The following is a 24,874-nucleotide window of genomic DNA, read 5'->3' as shown; positions in this document are numbered from 1 at the left end:
GTAATCACCATATTCTGATAAATATACGTAAAACTTTCGCACTCAACTCTAGTGCTTTAAAGTGGTTTGAGTCATATCTGCATAACAGACAAGCTGTGCTCTAGCAAAATAACTTATCCAACCTCCTTCCCATTACCCTTGGAGTCCCCCAAGGCTCTATACTTGGCCCCCTTCTGTTTTCTATTTTTATTAATGATCTTCATACCAGTATTCTCTCTACAACCTGATTACAATACGCTGATGATTCTAATTTGATTTGCTCTGCCTCTTCCCCCTCTGAACTGCATTCCATCAGTCAACAGACTTTCAAAACTGTTGAAACTTGGTTCCTAAAACATTACTTAATCTTAAACCCCAAAAAACAAATTGTTACTTTTCTCCCCCACTCGTAAATCCTCTCTGCTCAACCTCTCTCTTCTGTCTAATAGTGGTATCATCATATCACCTGACCTTTCCACCAGGCTCCTCGGAGTAGAGATAGACAACAACCTACGCTTTGACTCTCACATTAACAACACTATAAAATTAGTTAACAGAAAACTAGGCTCCCTGTATAGAATTAAACCATTTCTTACACCTCTTGCTAAACTACCATTGCCCATTCACATCTGATCTCTACTCTACTTTATGCCTCCCCCATTTACACTTATCTGTCCAAACAGTATTGCCAGATTTGCCTCTAGCAATACTTTTAGAACTCACCACTGCTTAAACCTAAAGCAATTAGGATGGCTTGAGCTTCGAAATCTGATCTTATTTCATCAGCTCTCCTTAGCCCATAAAATCCTCTATAAACCTAACACCACCCCTATTCTCAAGACACTTATTATACCTTATTGCAACCTCAAAAGCATACGTTCTTCTAACAAACTTCTTATATAAACTTGTAAATCCAGTAACTTGGCAGGCACCTCCTTGTTTTCTAACACAATAAGAAAAGCTTGGAACTCTCTCCCTGACAGCCTCACTGCAATCTCCTCTCTTCCCTGCTTTAAATCCCATCTCAAAACTCACTGGCTTTGCCCCTGTACTGACTAGCTTGCCTAATGCCCCTGTACTGACTAGCTTGCCTAATGCCACTAGTATGTTCACATTCTCCTGTTTACAAATTAGTACAAAAACATACTTTTCTGCTATCTTTCTTAATTTTGAACTCCTTCATCCTGTAATTCATTTCCTGTTGTTGCTTCTGTAATATATGTCACTGCTATTTTATATATTTTTTTCTGAGTGAATTTTTGTAACGTTGCTATTAATACTTATGTATTTTTTCTCTTGGAGCTTTTCTCCCCGGGCCTTTGCTGAACATGGACATATATCCAGTTGGACCAGCCCGGTCAACAAATGTAAAATAAAATAAAAATAAAATTGTTTGGCGGTATTGGATTTAGTTTTGCACCATTGCTTCCTTGCTTTATCTCTTACAACTAATAGAGACTTTGTTTCTTTTTTTAGCCATGGGGAACAATTAGATTTTACATGTATGGTTCTGGTGGGAGCACGAGTCTTGAGAATAGAGAAAAATATTGAAATGATGGATAGCATCATCCAGGGGAAAATGTTTCAGTGGCAGCCAGTTGGATTGGACTAGGGAACTGATGAAGTTTTTGAGATTAAATTGTTTTGTGCTTCTTATTTGTTTGTAAGTTATTGGTTTCTTTGAGTTGGTTCGTTGTCTGATTATGTAGGTCAGGAGATAATCACTTAGGCAGTCAGGGAGACAGCCAGACTGGACTTGTGTAGTGATTGGTTAGTTAATATCCAGTCTAGTACAAACTGTTTATTGGACATTTCACTGATCCTGGTAGGGGTTTGTATGAGCTGGGTAAAGCTATACAGATTAATGTGGTTAGTGGGATTTTGAGAACTACAAGCTGTCCAGTCTATATTAAAGTCTCCTAGGATAATCATTTCTTGGGGTAAGGATTTGTCAAACCATCTTAGTAGGTTTTCCAATTAGGTTAATATGTTTATTTGAGTTCAGGGTAAGTTTGGTAAGTAATACTTCAGCTTTCTCAAAAGATGGGATGTTTTGTTTGGAGGCTTCTAGTGTTGGATGATTTTGATATAGAAAGGCAACAGTGCCACCCTTTTTCCCTGATCTGTCGAGCCATAGGATATTGTATCCTGGAGGGAGAATCTCATTATTGGAAGTGACAGGTTTAAGCCAAGTTTCGGTAAGTAGGACTATGTCTGGGGAGTATAGTGCTAGACTGGCATATAGGTCCTGGATTTTGTTAATGATCTTCTAATTCTAAACCTTAACATTAAAAGTGTCAGATTTGCCCCTAGCGGGGATTGTCAAGCATTGCATCTGTTTGAAATATGCAGTAGTAGAACAGTGAGGATTTGTATGTGGGCCAGGGTTGGGATGAATGTTGCCACGGAGAGCTAAGTTGGAGACGACAGAAACCAGTGTTTTTAAGAATTTACATAGGTGCCTATCGTATTTTAGAGAAGGAGTGGGTATGGTGGCATGAGGAAGTGGTGAATAGTGAGTAAAATGATGTATACATACGTTGAAGATGGGATGGTGATATAGTGATGTTAGATGTCTGAGTCAAATTACTGTGTGTGGAGGTAACGTGGTGTCAGACTAGTTGTTGTATGCTAGTATGGTAGCTGGAGTTATGGGCTGCTACAATTAAAGTAAAAATACCTAGATGTGTCAATATTCTTTTGATGGTTGGGAACTTAGAATCGGGGAGTCTGATTGTAGGAATGTGGGGTCATAGGAGATTACCGCAAGGTGGAAATACTGAGAGTTAGCCTCTATGGCTTCATGGCCCCATTTCATTGGAGAGTCTCAATGTAGGGACATGGGGTCATAGGAGATTACCGCAAGGTGGAAATACTGAGCGTTAGCCTCTATGGCTTCATGGCCCCATTTCATTGGAGAGTCTCATTGTAGGGACATGGGGTCATAGGAGATAACTCAAGGTGGAAATACTAAGAGTTAGCCTCTATGGCTTCATGGCCCCATTTCACACCTGTTTCTAGGAACCAAGTCAGTGAAAGAATCACCCACCAGATGGAACTGGCCATGCCAAAAAAAGTACAAAATCATGAAGAGAATGGTGCAGCCTTCTTTTTTAGTGCCTTGGGTTACATTCTTGTACCCATCTTCTGTGAACCAATCAATGCAGAACACCCTGTCCTCCAGTAGGTAGCCAACTCCATAAGCAAGGGCCACAATTAAATAGCAACCTGAAAGAAAGATTATGAGTCTCTCTGGATAACAGAAATGCTTCATATCCACCAGGCAAGTCAGAATTGTGAAGAGGGTGTATAATAAACATAGTGCAGACCAGATGCCTACCCACAGCCTGGCACAACTGATCTCTTCCTCTCTGAAGTACATGAGTCCGTTGAGCTTAGTAGGCTCACAAGGTGCGCCACACCCTCTCTCCCCCATAAAGTGGTAGCTTAGATAAGAAGGCACTTCCAGCTGGAGCGGGCAAACAAACCTGGGACGAGAGCAGCCCGGAGTGGGAAATGCAAAGTTTCCACTGCTGTATGGTATAGGATAGGCAGGACTGGGGCTGTCTCCAGTAATATCTTATGATCCTGTGTGTCTACAGTTCTGTTCCCTATACACACATCTAAGCAAGAATGGTTTTGTACAAACAGAGAACCCTCCCCTACTTAACTTTGACATCTTTTCAAACAGCCGTCTTCCTTCCTAGTCATCTAATTCTGCAATTTGAAATAAAAATACCAGTAACTAGTAGCTCCGAGGCAATTTCATAACACCACTCACATAAATTCAACCTTTTGACTTTGCTAGTTACATTACAATATATAGGAACATACTACACAAGTGCCCACGGGGGCCATAAGATGCCTAACCATGTACACCTTTAAGCAGACAAAGTTAAAAGATTTTGCCACCCTTTTCAAACACTTAATAATGCTCACCTCCCAAATCGAGCAGGGCCATACATTATACCCCTGGTGTAAATTTGTGTCTAATCCATCCAGTTATCAAGACTTGTCTTAAAGGTAGCCAAAGCAGTTCTTTATCCTGCAGAGGTAAATTATTCCACAGGCTAGGAATACGTTGGTTTTATTCCACAGGCTAGGAATGCGTTGATTTAGGAACCTCTCTCTCCAGCGAGTTTTGTTATAGGTTCATAGCTAGGTACTAGGCTATCTGCCCGAAGGCATTTATAAGCCTAGCCAGAATGTGTCGGCTTTCGCCACCCCCTTATATTAGTTCCCTGTGCCTGTGTCCAGCAGAGCCATTGAAGTGATCACTGGGGTAAACTTTCTGTTTCCCATCCACTTGTCAAGGTTTCTCTTGAAGAGGGTTAGCGAGGAGCTCTGCCTAATGTAGATTGGAAATTTTTTCCAGAGCATGGGAAGTCTCTGGGACAGGAATCTATCCCTCCTGCATGTCCTATTTATTGTTGTGGTGAGGTTTAGATCCCTAGAGCGTGTGGCTTGAGGGGATATGGTTTTCTTTAGGTGGAGCATGTCCATCAATTCTGGGTTGGACATGGCCTTGCACGTCAGGCAGAGATCACCTCTGCAACCGAGTACAGCTGGAGTTTCTTCAGTCGAGCTGCATTGGGCATCTGCTTGAGGCCAGTGATCCTCTTGGTGAGGACCTTCTGTGGTCTTTCCAGTGGTTTCTGGTGTCTTGTAAGGTACATCCCAAATGGGGCATTGTACTCTATGACAGGTCTGATGAGTGATGCGTAGAGGGGCCCAATGACCTCTTTCGATCTGGATGCTAACCCTTTTGTGATTAGGTGGGCCACATAGAAGGATTTTCTAACCACTTTGGCAATGTGATTATCAAAGGAGAGGTTACTACCTACTTGGGTCCCCAGAGCCCTTATTACGTCTTAAGTATTTAGGGGGCTACCACCTATGTGATAGTTTGTGGGTACTCTGTTTTTTCCAAAGGGGATGACTATGCACTTTTTGGCATTTAGCTTGAGGCCATGGTTTTGACACCAGGTATCTGTCTCAGTGAGACCCTTTTGGAGGACGTCTGTGTCAGCCGGAGAGTCAGTTATAGCTTCTCGTTTGCAGTCGTCTGGGAACTTCGTCAGCCATAGTCCTCCTGTGCTTGCATGTACCTTTGAGAAGTATATGCTGAACAGGAGGGGTCCTAGGACTGAGCCCTGGGGGACGCCACTTGTAACCGGTTTACAGTCAGACCTAGCTCCCGCAACTCTTCCCATGTGGGTTCTGTCCGTGAGCCAGTTGGCAACCCATCTCATGACGTAGGGGTTTATGTTCAGGCTGGTGAGCTTGTCTATAATACCTGAGTGGGGAATGATGTCGAAGGCCTTTGCGAGGTCTAGGTAGGCTGTGTGGACCACCTTTCCCTTGTCTATAGCCTTGGTAACTGTCTCAAAGAAGTCCACAGGTTTAGGAGGCATGATCTGCTCTTAACAAAGTTGAACTGGGTAGGGTCCAGTGTTTGGAGGTTCCCAATGTCTCTGTTAATGAGTTCCATGATGATGCGCTCCATAGCTTTGCAGACCAAGCTAGTCAGGCTTATAGGGCGATAGTTCACGGGGTCCGTTGTAGCTCCACCTATGTGGAGCGGAATAACCGTTGCTGTGCACCACTCTGTGGACACATAGCCTGTGGAGAGGCTGAGTTTAAACAGTGTGTTTAGGTGAGGGGTTAGTTCATCTTTGAGCTCATGTAGGACGCAGCCTGGGACACTGTCTGGTCCCATTGATGCTGTGTTTTTGGCTTTGGAAAGGGCTGTTTTAACCTGAGTGTCTGCGATTTCAGGAGCACTACATTCTTCTGGTACAGTTATGGGCCCTTTTGGGGGTGAAATTTCCACTGAACCTGTCTGCCAGGATGTGGGCTATATCAGTCGGTTTAGTGTACTTTGTGCCATTCTGCACCAACTCCGAGCAGATCTGAGAATTGCCACAAAGATTCTAGACATAGCTAATGAACGCCTTGTGACTATCTTTGGAGTCCATACCAATTTTTCTTTTGAAGCTAGCCTTGGATGATTTTATGAGGGAACGTAGTTTCTTGCTGATACTGATCAGGGATGTCTTCCCTTCTTGGGATTTTATTCTTTTCTGTACTAGTTTCCTCCTTCTATTGTATAGCTTGTTTATGGCAGGGGTCCACCAGACTGGTTTCCTTTTCTTGAAGGAGTGAGTCTTGGTTTTGTCTGGGATAGCACAATCCATGCATTTGTGTAGGTGCCCGTAGAATGCATTAGCAAAGGATTTTGCAGCTTGGACAGCATTATCCTTTAGCATGGGGGCTTTAAAACTTACCACCTTGGTCTTAAGTAATGTGAAGTTTGCTTCTGAAAAGTTTTTCACTGTGGTTTCTTTGACTGGGGGTGGTGGCAGAATGTGGATATCCAGAGTGATTAGTTTATGGTCAGATCTAACCATTGAGGGGTTGACGTCTGGTGTGGAACACCGGTCGCCCATGTTGGTGATGACCAGGTCCAAGATGTTGTCACCTCTGGTGGGGGTGTTGACCAGTTGATCCAGGGCATTTGAGTTTATAAATTCTAGGAAATGTTGGGCAAGGGAGTTTGTACTGGAGTAGTTCTCCCAGTTAATGTTTGGGTAATTGAAATCACCCAATAAAAAGGGTGTTTGGTAGGACCTTTATGTTTCCCAGTGTTCCCAGGAATGCGGAGTGGGGGTCCTGGGACATGGTGGGTGATCTGTAGCAAGCTATAATTTGAATAGCAGTTTTGCCTATTGTTAGTTGCACGTGGATGATTTGTGAAGCATCGTGCTGTGCCACTAACCTGGAGGTGTGGGTATCCTTGATGAATATGGATACTCCCCCGCCTTTTGCATTTTGGTCTTTGTTTTGTAGCCAAAATGTATGGTATGAGTTGTAGCCTGGTAGTGCTGGGGTGCTCTCTGGAGCCTTAAACCAGGTTTCTGTTACTGCACATATATCAATTTTCTCCATAGTGAGGAGTGCCTCGAGTGTGTACATTTTGAGGTTTAGACTTTTGGCACTGAGTAGCATTACTGTCAGTTTTTTGTTACTTGTGCTATTTAAGGCAGTGGGTTTTTCTTTTGAGCCTTGCCTAAAAAAGGCACTATGGGGGTGGCAAGAGCCTTGGCCAGTATTCGAAAGCCTAAGGGTGACAGGTGCAAGCCGTCTCTAGTGAAGCAGCATGGCTTGTCGAGCATGTCATTCCAGGCTGACAGACACTGGATCCCCCATGAATGACACCAGAAGCTTAGCCAATTGTTGAAATTGATATTTTTTTCTCTATACCGTGGTATAATTCTTGGTGAGGGCAGGATGCTACTCAGGGTCAGGGTCATACCGGCCTGGGCTATGTGATCAGAGAGCTCCTCCAAGTCTCTTTTCATGTAGTGCAGGGAGGTATGGTTCAGGTCATTCACACCAACATGGACAATAACAAAGTCATGTTTTTACTTGTTCTGGAGTGACCTGAGTGCTTGTGTTATGTGCAGATCCTGGCACCTGACAGGTAGCTAACAGTAACCTTCTCCTTGTTCAGCCTAGTGAGTGTGCCTGACTATAGAGTCACCTATTACTAGTGTGTTGGGTATGTTATGTTGCCTTAAGGGTTGTGATTGCATGGCACACTGGTTTTGTGAAGTATGTGTTTCATGGTTTGTGTTGGGGGTGGATGTTGCTTGGATGTCTGCTTTGGAGGTCTGTTGCATTTGTAGATTTGTATTTAGAGCCTCCGAGTAGGTTTTCATGTATTTATGTGCGTTTTTTTTCCAGTGCTGCTTCAATGGGTCTATGTGAGACTGGTGGTGTGATGCAATAATTCCCTTCTCCTCTTGACTGTCTGGTCCAGTCTTGGGTTGAGAAAGCTTAGCCTCCAGTTTGGCTGTATAACTACATCTCTCATATGTATTAGTGTTTGGTGGAAGGAGGAGAGGGTTGTCTGTGTACATGAGGCAATTGTAACATTGCCTCAAAATGCACAGATTCGCCAGTTGGATCAGGAAGTACACCTGAAACTGCCCTTTGGACATGCCTGGATAGGTACAGTGAACTGTTTTACTGATTGGCTGGTAAGGTCGAATAGAGAGCCTTGTCCTCCTTTACAGTATAGGGGGGTCTAGTCATAAGGTTTATTAGTGTTTGCTATGAGTTTTGAGCTAGTGCCGGGATGAGAAGTGAATGGTTTGAGTGCTTAAGTTGAAAGTTTGTCTAGTTCCAAGGGAAAAATTAAAGAGTAGACTTTGTGTCCTCCTCCACGGACAGATAGGCTGCTCAAAGCTCCCCTCTCTCACAGGTGAACAGAGAAACCTCCTTCTATCCAAGTAAGGTATGGGCAAACACAGAAACTTGTAACACAGCCCTGAATTCAGCACTAACCTGAAAGCTGGACTAAACTAGCTTAGAAAGGCGGGAAAATAAGTATACATTTTTGTTTATCTGTTGGTGTAAATTTAGGTCCTTAATGTGTGTTTTTGTAGAGCCATTAAGTTTTGTGAGGTAATAGGAGGTCAGATTGGACTGGGTGTTTCAAGGCTTGAAAAGCAGGAACAGGTCATCTTGCAGCAACCTGAAGGCTACTGAGCATAAGGAGAGCTGTGCTAATTTACTGGGGTACTTGAAGGATTTAAGAACTTTAATTTTCTTGGTTAGAAATCTTTGGGGCAATTCCAGTTGTGCAATATACTTGGATTTATACCTACCAAAAGGGGCACTAGATTTAATGATGGGTCTGATAAGGAAAGATAGCGGCAGAATGACTTCTTTGGCTCTTGAAGACGTTCTCTTGCAAATTAACTGGGTGGATAGAAGGATTTCCTGATTGTAGCGGAAACATGATGATAGAACGAGAAAACAATCCATACAAGTACCCAGGACTCTATAATGACTGTATCTATCTGAAGAGGATTCCCATTTATAACATATGGAGTGGGGACGGTATTCCTGGCACTCTGTAAACACAAATTTTATCTGTACTTTTTTCACAAGACTAACGATCATCTATCATCCATGTGGCCAGTTGGGTCACAACAGCAAACTGTCTTCCCCAGATTAACAGATTCATTAATACGAGAACAGTGTTTATGGTCAGAGACTAACAGCAATGACTCATAATCCAAGGGGGACAACTCAGGAATTCTAAAAGCTATAAAAGATTGTCCTCATATTTAGTTTCAAATCATTAGTAGTACATATCAGGACTGACAAGGTTCAGTGTTAAATACAACTTAGTGAGTGGGATAAAATGCAAATGGAGTTGAAAAATTTGGTAGAATAAAAGAGAAAGAGACATTGTTAAGAAGTAACAGGAATTATTTAGAGGGGCTGACAAAGGTTAAAGTATTGCAGAATAGGGGGAATCTCACAGAACAAGAAGAGGAGCAACTGCAGAGTGCTAAAGAGAAAATAAGACACTACCTCGATAATATGCATGGGTTTAGAAAGATTGTTGTAAAGCAACTGTTTTTGATAACTCCAGAGCACAAAAACTTTTAGCACAAAGAGGCAGCATAAAGTAGAAAGGGTCGTCACCAAACTTAGAAACCCTATGACAAGAAAAATAACCAGAAATTCTATAGTGGTATCAGAGATATTTCAGAAATTTTATGAACATTTGTATAAAGTAAAGAAATGTTGAAATCAAGAAATGGCACAAATGTAAACGTTTATGGAAGCCGTACAAATGCCGAGGTTGGAGGTAGACGAGGCTCAACAATTAACAGTTAATACAGGAGGAGATGAGACAAAAACTGTGATGTATAATCAGTTACAGGGAAGTGTCCAGGAATAAATGGTTTTCCTGTGAAAGCTTGGAATTTATGAGGGAAGAAAGTGATAAAGATCTGGAAGATTTTCTTTAATAACAATTTAAAAGAAGGAGAAGCACCAGTGTCTTTGAAGAACGCTGTTGTGGCCGTATTACCCGAAGAGGGTCAAGACCCATCAGACCCAGCTTCATACAGACCTGTTTCAATTTTAAACAAGATTATAAAGGGAGTTTTATCGGTACTAGGTAAAGCAACGTCAAAGTTGTTACCGAAACTGATAGATATAATCAGTGTAGTTTTGTGGAGGGCAGGCAAACATTTGACGACATTAATTGAACACCGATGATCCACAGGGAAGTAGAATGTAAGACAATACCAGTGTAGTTGGTGATGGTCTTGAGAAAGCATTCAGCAGAGTAAGGTGGGATTTTATGAGTAAGGCAATGGAAGCATTTGCATTCCCTGATACAATAATAAGGTTAAATACGGGATATATTTGGGATTGAAGGCAAGAATTAAAGTGGGAGGGTTCCTCTCCGATAAGTTGTGTTTGAACAGAGGAACCGAACAGGGGTGTCGTCTTCTTCTTTGTTATTTGTAGTGTCTGATTTATTCTTAGAGCCATTGGCAAAAAAAAAAGGAATCTGAAAAATTTAAGGATATAAACTGGTATGATATTCAAGAAAAGTTGCCTTTAATTGCAGGTGAAGACACCTGGCACTTGATAAATCCATAGCCATAAATGATGTACCCATGCACAGATTGGTTCAGCAATACCCATATTTATGGGGACATGACAAGATGAAGTTTACAAGCATGGATTAAAAAGGCTTCTGTTATGGCAGCTAAGGTTATGTGGGAAGAGACTAAACAAAAGATGATACAAACACTGAGAAAATGGAAGCTTTGTTTATCAATATGGATAGTAAGATAGATCTATATACAGATCAGACATATTTTTATTAACTATAGTGATTCTGTTGATAGTAATTAATAGAGTTGAAAGTGTTTATCTGCCTGGGAAAGAGGTCAAGGATTAAGTGGATAAACTGATTCTCACAACAGAACAAGGTGGCTTAGAATTACATGATTTGAAAGGATATTTTAGACACAGGCAGTTAAGGTTCATATACAAAACACAAGCAGAAGGTTATAATTCAAACTGAAAAATAACAACAACCATACAGAATATTATATTCGTAAACTTTAAGAAAGTATTCTGAGAACAAAGCCAACACAGGGATGGAGAAAGGAGATTTTGCAAACAGGGATGACTGCAAATACGGGTACAGACAATAGGAAAGAGGGGGCTGGAATTTACCGGAGAAAAGTAGCAAAGGAACCAAGGTACTGGGAGCAAATAACTAGAGAGAGAAGGATAACAGAGCGGGAGGAGGTGAAGAAGAAGAAGTTTGTACTGCAGGCTAGAGACTGCCTTCCCTGTCAAAGTTTGATATGAAAGTATAGGCAAAAAGAAAGGGATAGGGGAATCCTGCTTTGGTAGAGTTTTTAGTTGAATCTGCAACAGCAGCTGATGTTTAAAAGGGAATAATTAGGGCATACAAAATATTGCATGATAACTATAAGAATCAATCAGAGATTATAAAGTTGGGAAACTGGATAAACAATTCACAAAGGGATACTAGAAGGACATACGCCTCAACCTCTTAGAGGTAAGAAATCTGGACAAAGCCATGAAAAAAGTGGTACAAACAGGGACAGTTTTTAAATATTGCTCTTACAAAGTTAGAAAGTTGATAGAATAACAGGTTTTGCATTAGCATGAATTTTCTGAAGGGTACGAAGTCTGAAACTCAAATGTGTGTCATTACTTTCTAACTTCAATCTTTAATGATTTGCCGCTAATTTGCCAGAAAACCACAATTTTATGAAAAATGGACCAAAAATATAAGGCATGAATCTGGACATTCCACGAAAATCTGTACAGTAGAGAGGTATGTAGATAGACATCTGTACAACTCCCGCTCCCAACTATGCAATAAACTCTAGGAGATGTAAGATTTTTGCTTGGAAGTGTTTGCATATATATTTTTGTACCGCAAGCAGACTTCAAAGAATTTTTCCTCCAGTAGATAGCAAATATTGGAGGCGTGATGGGGAAGAAAAATATAACTGTTTTTGGGAATGTAATTAGCTGGCAGATTTTAAAATTCCCTGCAGAATATTCTGTCAGAAATATTGGGGAGAAAATGGCGATAATTAAGGAAATGATAGTTCTGAACGGAGACACACGATCTAAATTAGCTGGACATAGTGAGGCCTTATTACATTTTGTATTATTGGTCGTCAAAAAAGCAACTAGTTACTAGAAAATGGAAATCAAAATCTATATTAACTGTACTTTATGTACTGAATTTTGTAAAAGAGATAAAAGAACTGGAAGAAGGATCTTTGGAAAGCAGAAGGAGCCACATTCCAAAGAGTTGCTGTCAGTGCAAGTCTGTCCCGATTCCAAAAGACCTGCTCTCAGTTTAAGTGACTTACTTCAGTCTCAGGCCTGCTACATGGACCACATTCCAAAAGACCAGGTCTCATCCTGCTCTCAGTGTCAGTGGTCACATGTAATGAGAGCATGTCTTTTGGAATTGGGCCCATGGAGCAAATTACATAGAAAGAAATGGACTTTGTGTTCCTTCAAACTAAACCTGAATGACTAGATGGGTTCTCCTAAATTTACCTTGGGATTAACTGATCTCTCTCTCTCTCTCTCTCTCCTTGCAAAAGGAGTTACAGCTTAGATAAGGCATACATGGTTATTGGACTAAAATAGCCCTGAAACTTATATGAATCCTGTAAGAAACTCTCTTAAGATGCTCCAGTACGGGCTTTGTACCTGTGCAATATATGGGAATAGCTTTACTACAATGGTGTCAGTACAGTAAGTGGGAATTTATTCATACCACACTGGTGCCTGCAAGTTGGGAGGAGGTTATGCGTGATCCCTATGCCTGCACAAGGGATTGGGGTACTACCAGGATAGGGTCTTGGGTATGGCCTCTTAGGTCTGTACAGTGGGTGAAGTTTAGGAATGAACCTTGGTGCTTGCAGACTGCATGGGGTTTAGGCATGACCCCTGACCCTGCACAGGGCATTTATGGATGAGATGTGGCTCCTGTTTGCACAGTAGGTGGGAGACTGTCCATTCTACATGGTGCCTGTAAGTGAGTGGTGCATAATTTGAACTTATATCTATACAGTGGCAGAGTGAGTGGTCACTCATCCTATAATGGGAGGAAACCATCACTTATGTCCATATTCCATCCCTTAAAAGTGAACCCATGGTGCCTCCTGGAAGGAGCTCCTGTTCTACATGATCAGTTCAGGACTGCAATCCCACATAGTACTGCAGCATACAGTCTACACCGTTTGGTTGGACAAGTACCCTTCTCAGACTGACCAGTAAAGCAACCAACAATATAGAGCAGTCTGTACCATGCAGAGGTAGGGATTACTAATGTCAGTGCACAAATCTGCCAGGGTATATTCCATACAGGCCTCTAGGTCCCACGTGCTACTTCAGATAATGACCCAAATCAGCACTTCAGTATTGGGAACAGCTTCATTCTGTTTATCTGCCTCCTACTATGTGTACATCCTATGCACTCGGTAAGTACATGCAGTCTTTACCCGCTTCCTACCACAATCACATCTTTTGAACTTCTCACCTTACCATGTTCACATGTTATGAACTTAGTAAATATGTGCAGTTCTCACATGCTTCTATCTTCATTCAATATGCAAACTGATAACATGGATAATTTCAGAAAACAAGTTTGCTTGAAATCTCTTTACTACGTCTGGTTACGACACTTTTGCTGACTTTTTTTGCTTTGTTCTTTTCTTTTTTAATAAATATCTGATGTGGTAGCTTTGAAAACACATCTAGTTCAAATGAGTTTCAAAATAAAGCAGGTAACTGTGGTCTTGTGATGCTGATGATAAAGCTCTGACTATGACCCAGAGAACCCGGGTTCGATTAATGGGTTAGGCACTACAAGAACCATGGAAGGTGGAAGTGAGTGGCTGATGCCTGCTTGCCTACTATAGGCGAAGGGATAAAGTGTAGCTCACACCACCATGAACCCCAAAAGGACATGTTGGGGTATTGCACGTAGCAGTTATCAGGTCAGATCACTCATGCCACAAGCTAGGGAAGGAGATCCTAAAGGGGCAAAGGCCTACCTGGGGTGCATCCCTACAGCAAAACCACCAGCGACTGTAGGGAGGATCATGTTAACGAAGGCCTGCCGAATGCCAACTCTGACGTCTGAAATGGGACAAAAGTACTGATGAGCTCATGCCCTGTGAAAATAATAAATGGGCCCACTGAGTGATAAGCTGGTTCAAGAATGCGTCGGCTGGCTTTTGCCCCAAGGAGGAACAAATAGGTCAGTTGGGATTTCGATGTGGTGGAGAGCAATGGTTAAGGGTGGAGGTATAAATAAATAAATGCACGTAGGTAGGTACACACTACAGAGCCAAATTAAGATAAATTAATGTATTCCTAGCCTAAGACCAGTGGCTCACAACATCAAGCACATTTTATTCAAACCATTAGACTGTCAGGTTGTCCTAACTGCTGCACTTAACTCTTATTACAATTTCTTTATACACTGCAACACCCCCACCAAAGCAATGCGCTTCATGGGCAGAAGGAGGAGGCAGAATCCCCCCCAAAAGCCACAGCGCAATAGGAGTACCCATAACCAGCTCACTTCAATTGACAGGGGTCCATTCAACAATAGAACAGGATCTCTGTACGTTTTGTTAGGATGTCTTAGGGAACGGACAGACAGCTGCAGTAATGGACAGTCCTGCTCATGTATGTTCGAATGGGAACCTGAAACAATGCCAGGATGATGCTTAACTTCTGCTAACCTGACAAAAAGAAGATCATTTAAGTACAGAAGACAATAGAAGTGAACAAGAGAAAATGAGAGACAAACCTGAAACCAGCACCATGAAAGCACATTCTGACCCATGGCACCATAGCATTTTAGGCAGTATTATACAAAGTCTCAGAAATGAAATCAGTGAAGTGTAAATTAAAACTATTGCACATGTTAAGCGCTCTGAATGCCTGCTACTGCTTATTCACACACTGTGAGCGCAATCACTGCAGTATCACTTCCTATTGTAACTGTAGTCTCTGTTCTCACTCCACTTCTAACAAGCAGCTACGTGCTCGCTCTGTAGCTCTTTACTAGTATACAGCCCACACTGTTCATCCCTAGCAGCATATACAACATGTAAATTTAATGTTGTAAATCTATATTTGATGATGTACTATAGCTAATAATAACAGCACATTTTAGACACTAACAAGGTATAAGAACACAAACAGAATTAAATATTGCCAGAGTAGCTGCAAGCAGTTCACATCTTTGCATCTTACCTTAGAAGTGATGCTCACCTTTCAGAATTTCCCTTACGGTAGGCATAGCTCTAAAGGCTTGTAGTAGTTCTTGTATTAAAGCGGAATAAAGTCAACCTACAGAACCAAACTCTTTTTTACTTTGGGCTCCAGAACTCTAAAACTCACATAGCTGCTGATACACACACCACCCTCTTCCATCTCCTGCTAAACCCCGCCCCAAAATGTTCATTCACTACTTCCTGCAGTAACTTTCTCTGAGACAATGTGAAAATCCTCATTGAGTAGAAGCCTTATTAGTTACATTTCAGCATTCATTTCCCTGTGACAAACTCATCATCGTACTGTTCTCAGACACTGCATTTTGAGTAGAGGGGGTTAGTTTGTCGTTGGGGCCTAACTTTCTGCACTAAGCTCTCATGCAATCTGTAACTGAAACCAGGCTCTGAAATTACACCTCTTTAGACTCATTATTTAAATATCTCTGCCTAGGGAGGCATCACCACATTAGGTCATTCACTCAGATAGCACAAAAGGAAATGATTTCCTTACATAAAATCTTTAGGCACAATGAAGATAGGCTTGTTTCAGATGGAAGGACAGAGAGAATTTGGTGGCCAGGAGAATCCCTTTGAGCTGTATCATACAGCTTAACACTGACAGCTTCCATATCATTGTATACTTTGCATACAGCTTACCAGTGTAATGCATCAGCTTACACGGAGTACAAAAACATTAACTTAAGGTTTATTAAAACATCCAGAACCTTCCTACAGTTCAGCAGTGGCATTTCAAGGTAGGATGTCAGAGGCCAGACACTGGCAAATATCTGCAGGTACTTGGGGACTAATTAACATAAGGTGGATCATGCAGTGCTTTTTAACGTAGTGTCCCTTACTGGGGGGATACCAAACAGCGATGCTAAAGGGCGACTCTGGCATGTTTAAGTTCTGCTGCACACAAACAAAAGAATGTGAGAACAGAACACGTTTCGCTGCATACATGACGATCATCGATACATCCTAACTCTGCCTCACGCTCAGTCTGTAACTACTCCCTCTGTGCTCTGTCCCATACTGGATGCCTACAGTCCCCCACCCTCTGACATGTAATGAATTTCTTGTCATTCTTTGGAATTCATTCAGGGATGAAAGCCCATTCAGATAGCCTTTTGAATATCTGTATTTGTGGACTGCTTGTGACTGCCAACGTCTGCTTGACCTGTTTGGATTGCTACAAACCTGTGACTGGAACTTTGGTAGCTTTTGAACCATTGTTCTTGGACTTATCTGGTATGTAGATAAATATTAACACTTTACCACACTGGTGCACATATTACGATTATTTATTTAATTGTTGCGGCAGTTTACTCTGTAAAAGAGATGTGTAACAATATAGGGTTACATTGATTCTGGCATCCTTTAGGAACTTCTGGTCCAGGTTTTCATTACCGTCTGATTGAAACCTTGCTCATTCTGAAAATGTGTTCACTGCGAATTTAACTCCATAGATTGCTATCTTTTCTAGTCCTGATATTACACTTTGTTCATTTTTGAATTGTTAAGTTACACGGTAAACAAGAACTACAATAAATATAAAACTGAAAACGAGACTGACAATACACTGCACTTGTCAGTAGGATCTCCTCCAAAGAGGGGAAAACAGACTTGAGACAGATTCCAATACAGACTTCTAAGTTATAGGCCTGCGATTTGAGACTACAGATGAAAAACAGAAGAATAGTGTTATTAATTACTCCTTGAAAACAACCAACTCTGCCGAGGCTTAAATGGCATTGGTCTCCTACCCAAATCTTTTGTTATTCTAATTGCCCTACTAATCTCTTCATTTAATTAACCCCGCAGCCTTACAGTCTATCTGGGTTAATGAAAATAATGGATGGTCACTATATGTTTTTCCAGTAACTATACCTGCTGTCCTGTGGCTTAAAAAAAATCTCTGATTAGTACAAGAATGCGGGAAAAACAAAAACACAGCAAGATACCAGGTAGCATCAAAGGGGATGTAGGAGAAAGTGATGATACTTCTGCTGTGCAGGTTCTCAATGAGACCATACCTCGAAGTGCCACGTCACATCGCTAATAAGAAAAAAAAGTGTCAACAATGCGTCACAAGACAGTAAGCATTTCTCTCTGCTGTCACTTGATTAACACCATATGTAGTGGGCAGAAGTAACAGATATTCAGTGAAAAAAAATTAGGAAATACGGAGCAGCTGAACTGAAGAAAGTAACATCGCACAGCACATTAAATGTGGTCTGCATGAGGAAAGGACGCAGTCACGTATCACGCTGCAAGAAGATAAAAAGGGACGTTGGCCAGAATAATAAATTCACACAAGCTGCATGCAAGAAATGTTGAAATGCGGTAAGTGGATGAATGCACTGGTGAGTTAGATTCAGTATTGAAGATGCTACACAATTACTGACTGGTCTTTCTACACAGACTCCAAACCTATGCACAGCCAATGACCAAACAAGATGACTGACACTGTAAGTCAATGAATTTGTTTCACCAGCTAGCACTCACTCACTCCAGTTTATATATACCATAGAGTTGGTAATATACAATAAAGTTTAGCTATGCAAATCCCCCACAAAACCCTTTATTATACATTAACCTACAAAGTTGTGTATGCAAATAAACAAGACAAACTTACTGCTACACACTAACTGCCAACTCAGTTTTCAGGGACTTAGTGTCAACCTGCTTGCTACCATTCAGCACATTGGATGACTGCCACTGTTGATGTGACACAACTAACACCCCCCCCCACAAATCTTTAGTTACCTCCCTACTAACATGCCTCCTCCATAAAGACACTCATAAAACTTGGGACCTAAATGGTCTAAGGTCCACAGCTAGGCTTTTAAGGGCCCTATTGTTTGCTAGTCTAATAACAACCTAGGACACCATAACCCCATGTGCAAAAACGGGAAAAAAGGAGTTATGGATAGATAGATGAATCCTTATGTGTCCCTAGAAACTACGTAAATAATGCATTTTTATAACTGCTGGTCTTCTATTGTTATGAATGGGCAATACATTTTTCATTAGCTTATATTTATCCATAAGAAGAAAATTAGTGAAACTGATTACAAGTGGTATACAAGGTGATATTTTCAATCATCAGTGCAAATTTTCCTTGTGCAGGAAAATGACAGCTGTCAAACTCATAACAGTGTGAACATCAAGCTACGAGATCAATTTTAAGTAAAAATACTGAAAATAAATACTGGAACTTGCCCACAGGTGGGTAGCACCTAAATTAAATTAACAACGTTTGCAATACAGCATAACAAATTTTAGCACAGCTTTATTATTATGGTGCAATTTCTCAGACATGCTTATGTACACATCACAGCAGATGCCAGGTAATTACAAAAAACACAACGCAACATGTCAAACCACTGAAGGAAACTATTGAGCAAATGTGGAACTAAACTTTCTCAGCTATAAAAAAGACAGCATTTGCACTTATGGGTGGAGAATGTGAAGAAATAGCTGCATTTTTTAAGTTAATGGCAAAGTTAGAATGCGACATCCACTAGGTTAATGGTCATCTTTTACTGCTTTTTCTTAAATATCCTGAAGGCCAGATTGTGACAATATCTTATGAATTTCTGTACTAATAAAGTACAACACATTTCATGAAAGGTGATGTCACAGAGTCACAAGGTAGCTACCCCTCTGGGAAACAACATACAGTGAAAAGGTACATTCCATCAGGGATATTGCAAAGTGTAAACTGAAATTATGGGGGTGAACATTTCAAAACATGGCCAGACTATGATAGTTCTTTACGTATCTCCGAAATAACTCAGACAGGAAAGCAAACAAAAGCAGTGACACTCTGACTTCTGCTCATGATCTAAAGATGAGAAGTGTAAATGCCCCCGCAAAGTTCATAGACATAGAGAGGTCCTGTACATCTGGGCGGTACATACTAATTGTCAGGAGGACAACACGGTATACAGCCATGTGGGGGAACCGTGATGAACAATGGTGTTTGTTAGTGGGAGGAAAACAAAATTCCATTCTTATTTTTAGGCTATGTGATTTGCATTCAAGTAAAAGCAGTAAAACTCACTTAGAATTTTACAGTTAACTTGGTTTTATTTAAGGGCATCCAATCCAATACTTGTAAAATCACCACCTATTAGCATCATAAATGACACACTTGACATGGCTGGAGTGTGAACCCACAATGACACTGTAATGAAGTGACCCACATGAAATGTTTACAAATATTGAATAAAACCTTTTTTTGCATATTAAGGCAAGCCATCCATGTAGTTTATTGTTTGCATGATGATTTCATTTCCATTACAAATAATGGCCCCTGTTCACCAGTTAACATTAGTGTGTATGGCTTTGTGTGGGAGGAGGAGGCCATATTTAAGGCACATAAAATGGTAACGGTTTTCTTTTTCATTTTACACAAATTCTATGCTTATACCCATTGCTTCGCTGTAGACAGGCAGTGTGGCTTGAATGATTAAAGTTTTTGAGCTGCTGATGTCAGTAAAATAAAACACACAAATGTGCAGCTGATAAAGAGAGGGCTCTTTCCTGAATTATGCCACAACAAATACTGGTGCCCCATGTCACCACAGATGCCACTCACTGAAGCAGTTATAATCAGTGGATGCTGATGTATGTTTGTTGTGCACTATTCAGGAGACTAACCATGCACCTCTGCATCACATCTACAGCTCTTGTTTGCGCAAGCTGCACAAAATATGATTCAGAACTAAGACAGAAAGACTGATGAAGCATGTTTCAAAAGAATAACTACATATCAGGTAGAAATAAAGAGTTGGGAAGCAATAAAAACCTATGTTTGCCATAGTATAAGTGAAGTATGGGGAAGCATTCCCCTTACAAACAACTGTGCGGTCACATATACCTGGATGGGAACTGTATAATTAGGATGTTCAGGAGGAAGAGAAGAATCACTATTTTACACAAAGGGTAGTAAACCCACTCACATCACCAAAGCATGAAAACCTGAAAAACGTGGTATGCTTGCACAAAAGTAGGACAGAGTGATACATATCATAATGGTGTCAGCTATACTGACAAAAAGATGAATATTGACTTTACATTTGTTAACTTTGTAAGTGCACTGGTCACCCTTTTTGAAGAAGCAAACTGTCAAAAATTGATAGAAGTGATTACAGGATGGATACATGACAACTGCATTTGGTAGTACATAGTTGTTGTAACAGAATGAGGCTAAAATGTAAGATGATACGATTTGATTTTAAGTACACGATGCTATTTGCTGTGTGAGAAGCAGAACAATATAAGGCAAGTACAGACAGAGGATCGCATGGAAGAAATAGAAGTATTACTGCAGTACAAGCTGATAAACCTTGTGCATTATAAATACAATTGGGGCTATTTATAAAGGGCACCACAAAATGTTTTTCAGTTCCAGAACAGCCCTACCATAATGCTCGACTGTCTATTAACTCAGAGTGATTACACACTGTGTAAACGTTGTGGTAACCTTAGCAACCCCCCAACGTAGGGAGAGGTGTGGGAGAAAATTGCATTGAGCAGAAGAGAAATGATGAACATGTAGGGAGTTTCTGAAGGTCTGTAAATTTGAAAGGTTATGTACCTCTGTGGGGACACAGAGTTTTAAATGTCTGGAACTAGCTTTATTAAAGATTACTTTACTGTGTTGTAGCTAATAAAACAGAAGCTCTCTCTGGGGTTAAAGATGATGTTTTTCCTTCAGCATTCTGATTATGTGAGCATTTCATTTGTATTTGTGAGGAATTTCAATTCAAACAGCCACTGATGTTTAATAAAAACTAAGTTTAATTCTGATGCTGTACATATGTCTTTGGCACTCAAGCAGTGGTGTGACTCATCATCCCCAGCATCTTCATGACACAAACAGGTGGATACTGTCGGTTCCAGTCAATTGCAGCATGGTCTCTTATAACCCGCAGTAGCAAAACATTTTGAAAATGTATTTTTTCTGCCCTTGACTGTTTGGAGATATAACACACACCATTTACTCAGAAAAAATATACCCACACACCCCATGTGTAAGTACCAGCTGCACAGCCTTAAACATCATCTACAAGGATTAACTGCAACCAAAGCCTACATGCTTGGATGCTACAGGCAATCGAGACTTAGTTGAAATTAATAGAAATGCCTCTGAAATACCTGTAGAGCTACAGTAAGAGAGCAAACAGCATTTAAAGGCAGGTATCTGACCTCAGATTATGTTTTACTGTAAAGCAATAGGTTTGAAGCTGTGCTGCTGGTGGAAACCACCAAATTATGTTACTTGGCTGTGCATCCAAATATTATCCTCCCAGGGGGCATTCTGATGGTCAGGGACTTTAGCTGTGATGTCATGGCTATTTTAAAGTAATATTTGTATTTCATTAAGTTATAAGAATTAGACAACAAGTGCACAGCATGACATCACACGAAGGTGTGACTCTGCAACCTGGCTTGAACGGAAGCTTTATGCAGCAGCATTCTATTTCAACCCACTGCACTAGATCTTTAAAGAGACAGGCAGGCTGTTTCTCAGCAGGTAGTGGTTGAGGACATTGGCATGCTGCCAGGCCAGTGAGGCAGAAGTCATGATTTAAAAGTCTGTTGAAAGTAGTGGTAAACAGAAATATGGCTGGCTCTTGGGCTGTGGGTTAAGCATTAGTAGAAGGGAGAAGCCAAAGGTGGATGCAGATGTCTGAGAGGTTAGTGAATCTCCTTATTCTGTTTTATACTTTTGATAATGTGAGGTATACTGTAAGTTACAGAGGGAGGTGAGGGGATGGGTGTACTCTGGAAAGGACATACGGACTGATTTGGCAATGGTATAGTGGATGTTGGGGAAGCTGACCGAAAAGCCTGTAGCAATGCCACATTTTAGTAAGCACCGTACAAACAACTGTGTCAATGTGCTGGTGCAATTCCAGAAGCTTGTGAGGTGGTAAATTTCCAATAAACAACTAAAAGTAGGCAAATTCAAGATATGATGAAGGGAATTCAGAAAACTGGGAGGAATTTAATAAGCTTTAGTGCCAGTTCACAGTGCAATATTATGATACATGGGACTTTCCATAACCCACTGCACTTAGAAGGTCAGATATACCCTAGATTCTAACTCCAACTAGTCAATTTCCATCGGATACCTCAGGCTGTGAAATATGGTGATCAGCTGTAAAAATTCACAGAAATAATCTTATTCTCAGATCCAGTCTGATCCAAGATAAAGTCTAGAGGAGTGAAAAAAGGCTTGTTCTCCCGTGTGCCAGCATCTTGGTCTCTGATTATGAAGGCACTACAGACTGTCTCCTTCAGGATGGGTGATTATATGATTTGCAGGGTACTCAACCTGTTGTCATTCTACCATACTGAGTAGATTGTTTCTGTCTTGCCGTTGCTTCATCTTTGTCAGAACTGGATGTCAGAGGAGTAATTTGGGACTGGCTCCTGCTCACTTTTGGACGCATCCCTACCTGCATGATTTGGGCATCCCCGCCTGCATGATTTGGCTACTGAGGACTGGCTGCTGCTCACTTTTGGAAGCATCCCTGCTTGCATGATTTGGGCATCCCCGCCTGCATGATTTGGCTACTGCGTTTCCTGAGCTATCTAACAATTGGATGTCTCCTTTACTTATTTATTTATTTTTTGTGCTGATTGAAGCTTTTGCTGTCTGCTGCTTTTTTTGTTGCTATTTGGAGGAGTTTTTGGCTGTCCACTGTTTTTTGTTTCTGATTACAGCTTTCACATTTAGGTAGCCATTTCATACATAAGGGGCTATTTACATAGCCCAGTACCAAAGAGTGCTGGGCTATGGATTACCTTGCTGAGTAGACTGAGGTCATATCTGTGTTTGGACCAACTCACAGGGAGTTTGGGACTAATACTAATGTTTGGGCCTGTTGGCCATAGTACCTGTTCCACTCCTGCGTGCCCGATCTGGCTGCTGGCATTTTCATGAGCTTGCTAATAAATGGCTGTCTGCTCTTCTATCTTTTTTTTTTTTTCTAATTGGCTCCTTTAAGTAGGAAAACTACAGTCTGTAACAAGCTGACACAGGCATATGTCTGGTAAACAAGTAGCTAGTTTTGGTGGCCCCATGTCTTATAGTGTTGACCTGCTGGTTATGGAGGCTGTTGGTGACCTTCTGGACTAAGTGAATTATGTTTATCTCTTGCCCTTATATCTAGGTTTGGACCAGCGGAGCACAGCAAGTTCTACTGCTGTTTCACCACTATGACAACTAGCTGTTTTACTCTTGGTCAGTGAAAATGTGGGATTTTTTGTGCATTTCTCATCAATACACAGTGGTCACGAAACCTGTACCTGCTGACCTGTTCATTCACCCAAACTGTAGGTGACACTTGTGGGTTCTCTCTGATGAATCATTGTGATAATTCATGCCATCTGGTCACCTACGTTTGACATGAGTCCACAGATTGTTAAGTCCCATTCTGTTTCCAGCCTTTTTACTTTAGGAACTCCTAGGGACTGAGGTATTACTTTAGGAACCCCGAGGCACTGTGTTATCACTTTAGAAACCCCAAGGCACTGTGGTATTACTTTAGGAACCCCGAGGCATGGTGGTATTACTTTAGGAACCCCGAGGCACTGTGGTATCACTTTAGGAACCCCAAGGCACTGTGGTAGTACTTTAGGAACCCCAAAGCACTGTGGTATTACTTTAGGAAACCTGAGGCACTGTGGTATTATTTTAGGAACCCTGAGGCACTGTGGTATTACTTTAGGAACCCCAAGGCACTGTGGTAACAGCCTCATGCTTACTGAAAATCATCTAGTCTTGACCTTCATAAATACAGTTAGCGACAGACACAGACATTTGTTCAGTCTGGAGCCCAACCTGTTTTTACCATACTACTAGTGCTAGTACAGCCAATTATGTCAATGTTGTTAATAAATCATTAGCTACATCTCCTAGACTGTACTTAAATGATGACCCCCCCCCCCCCCAGTCACATAATAATTACTCCAGACATTCACACGAACCTTCACCAACACATACAGAGTCACCATGACTCTATGCCCACACCATTAAGGACTCCTCGGGCTTGAGCCACACGTGGTACTGTATCGCTAATAATGGACTCTGTGGTTAGCTACACTGATGTTCCATTCCCCCCCAAGTCATGCAAGGATGAGTGAAGCATGGTCAGCTGCCTCTCTGGCACCAAGATTTGTGATGTGACCTCAACAGTTAGGCCCGTTCACCCAAAGCATGAATATGCTCTTGCTGTTCCCCATGCTAAAGTAAACACCCTTCGATGTTCTACACTGAAGGAGGAGCAGATGGATTTTTTGAGCTCCCTGTGTTTGTATTTCAAGCAGGTAAGACACTGACTTGAGCAGTATTTGCCTTTTGCAATAATGATGTCATAATTCCAATCAAAAATACTTAATTTTAATGATTAGCTAATTAAATGGTGTAATTCCAGCAGGCTCCACTGAATGTCGGAATGGGAGATGATGATTAATAGGTTAGTCTGCTTTGCAATGGATGGCTTTCATCTCTGTCCTCATGGCTTCTGCTTATTGGCTAACACTATCTGTCCCGATTGTGCCCTTTTAGGCAAAGCTCATGTATTAGATTTTCCTGCCCAAAAATTTCTGATCTGGCCTCCATTAAAGGGCTCCACTGGAGTCTGAGCAATAAAGTGCCTGATCTGGAGGGTTTACTGGCATTTGGGCACATTCCTTGGTCC

At 41.2% G+C, this 24,874-nt stretch overlaps 1 protein-coding gene across 4 annotated transcripts in view; it reads right to left on the bottom strand.

Annotated features, from left to right (window-relative positions):
• Positions 1-24,874, bottom strand: part of LOC122806293 (F-actin-monooxygenase mical1-like) — a 1,110,237-nt gene that overhangs the window by 903,071 nt on the left and 182,292 nt on the right. Inside the window, exon 1 of one of the 4 annotated variants that reach the window (XM_044076590.1) lies at positions 15,133-15,278. The exons of the other annotated variants lie outside the window; for them this stretch is intronic. The gene's annotated coding sequence lies outside the window, so the exon portion shown is untranslated. Of the gene's footprint in view, positions 1-15,132; positions 15,279-24,874 lie in introns of those variants that run through there. 4 annotated transcript variants of the gene reach the window in all.

The sequence above is a fragment of the Protopterus annectens genome, chromosome 7.part0 (genome assembly GCF_019279795.1).
Source record: "Protopterus annectens isolate FY-2018-M chromosome 7.part0, PAN1.0, whole genome shotgun sequence".
Classification (NCBI taxonomy): Eukaryota; Metazoa; Chordata; order Ceratodontiformes; family Protopteridae; genus Protopterus; species Protopterus annectens.
The sequence above is the reverse complement of the archived record's forward strand: the minus strand, read 5'-3'. Positions and strand labels throughout refer to the sequence as shown.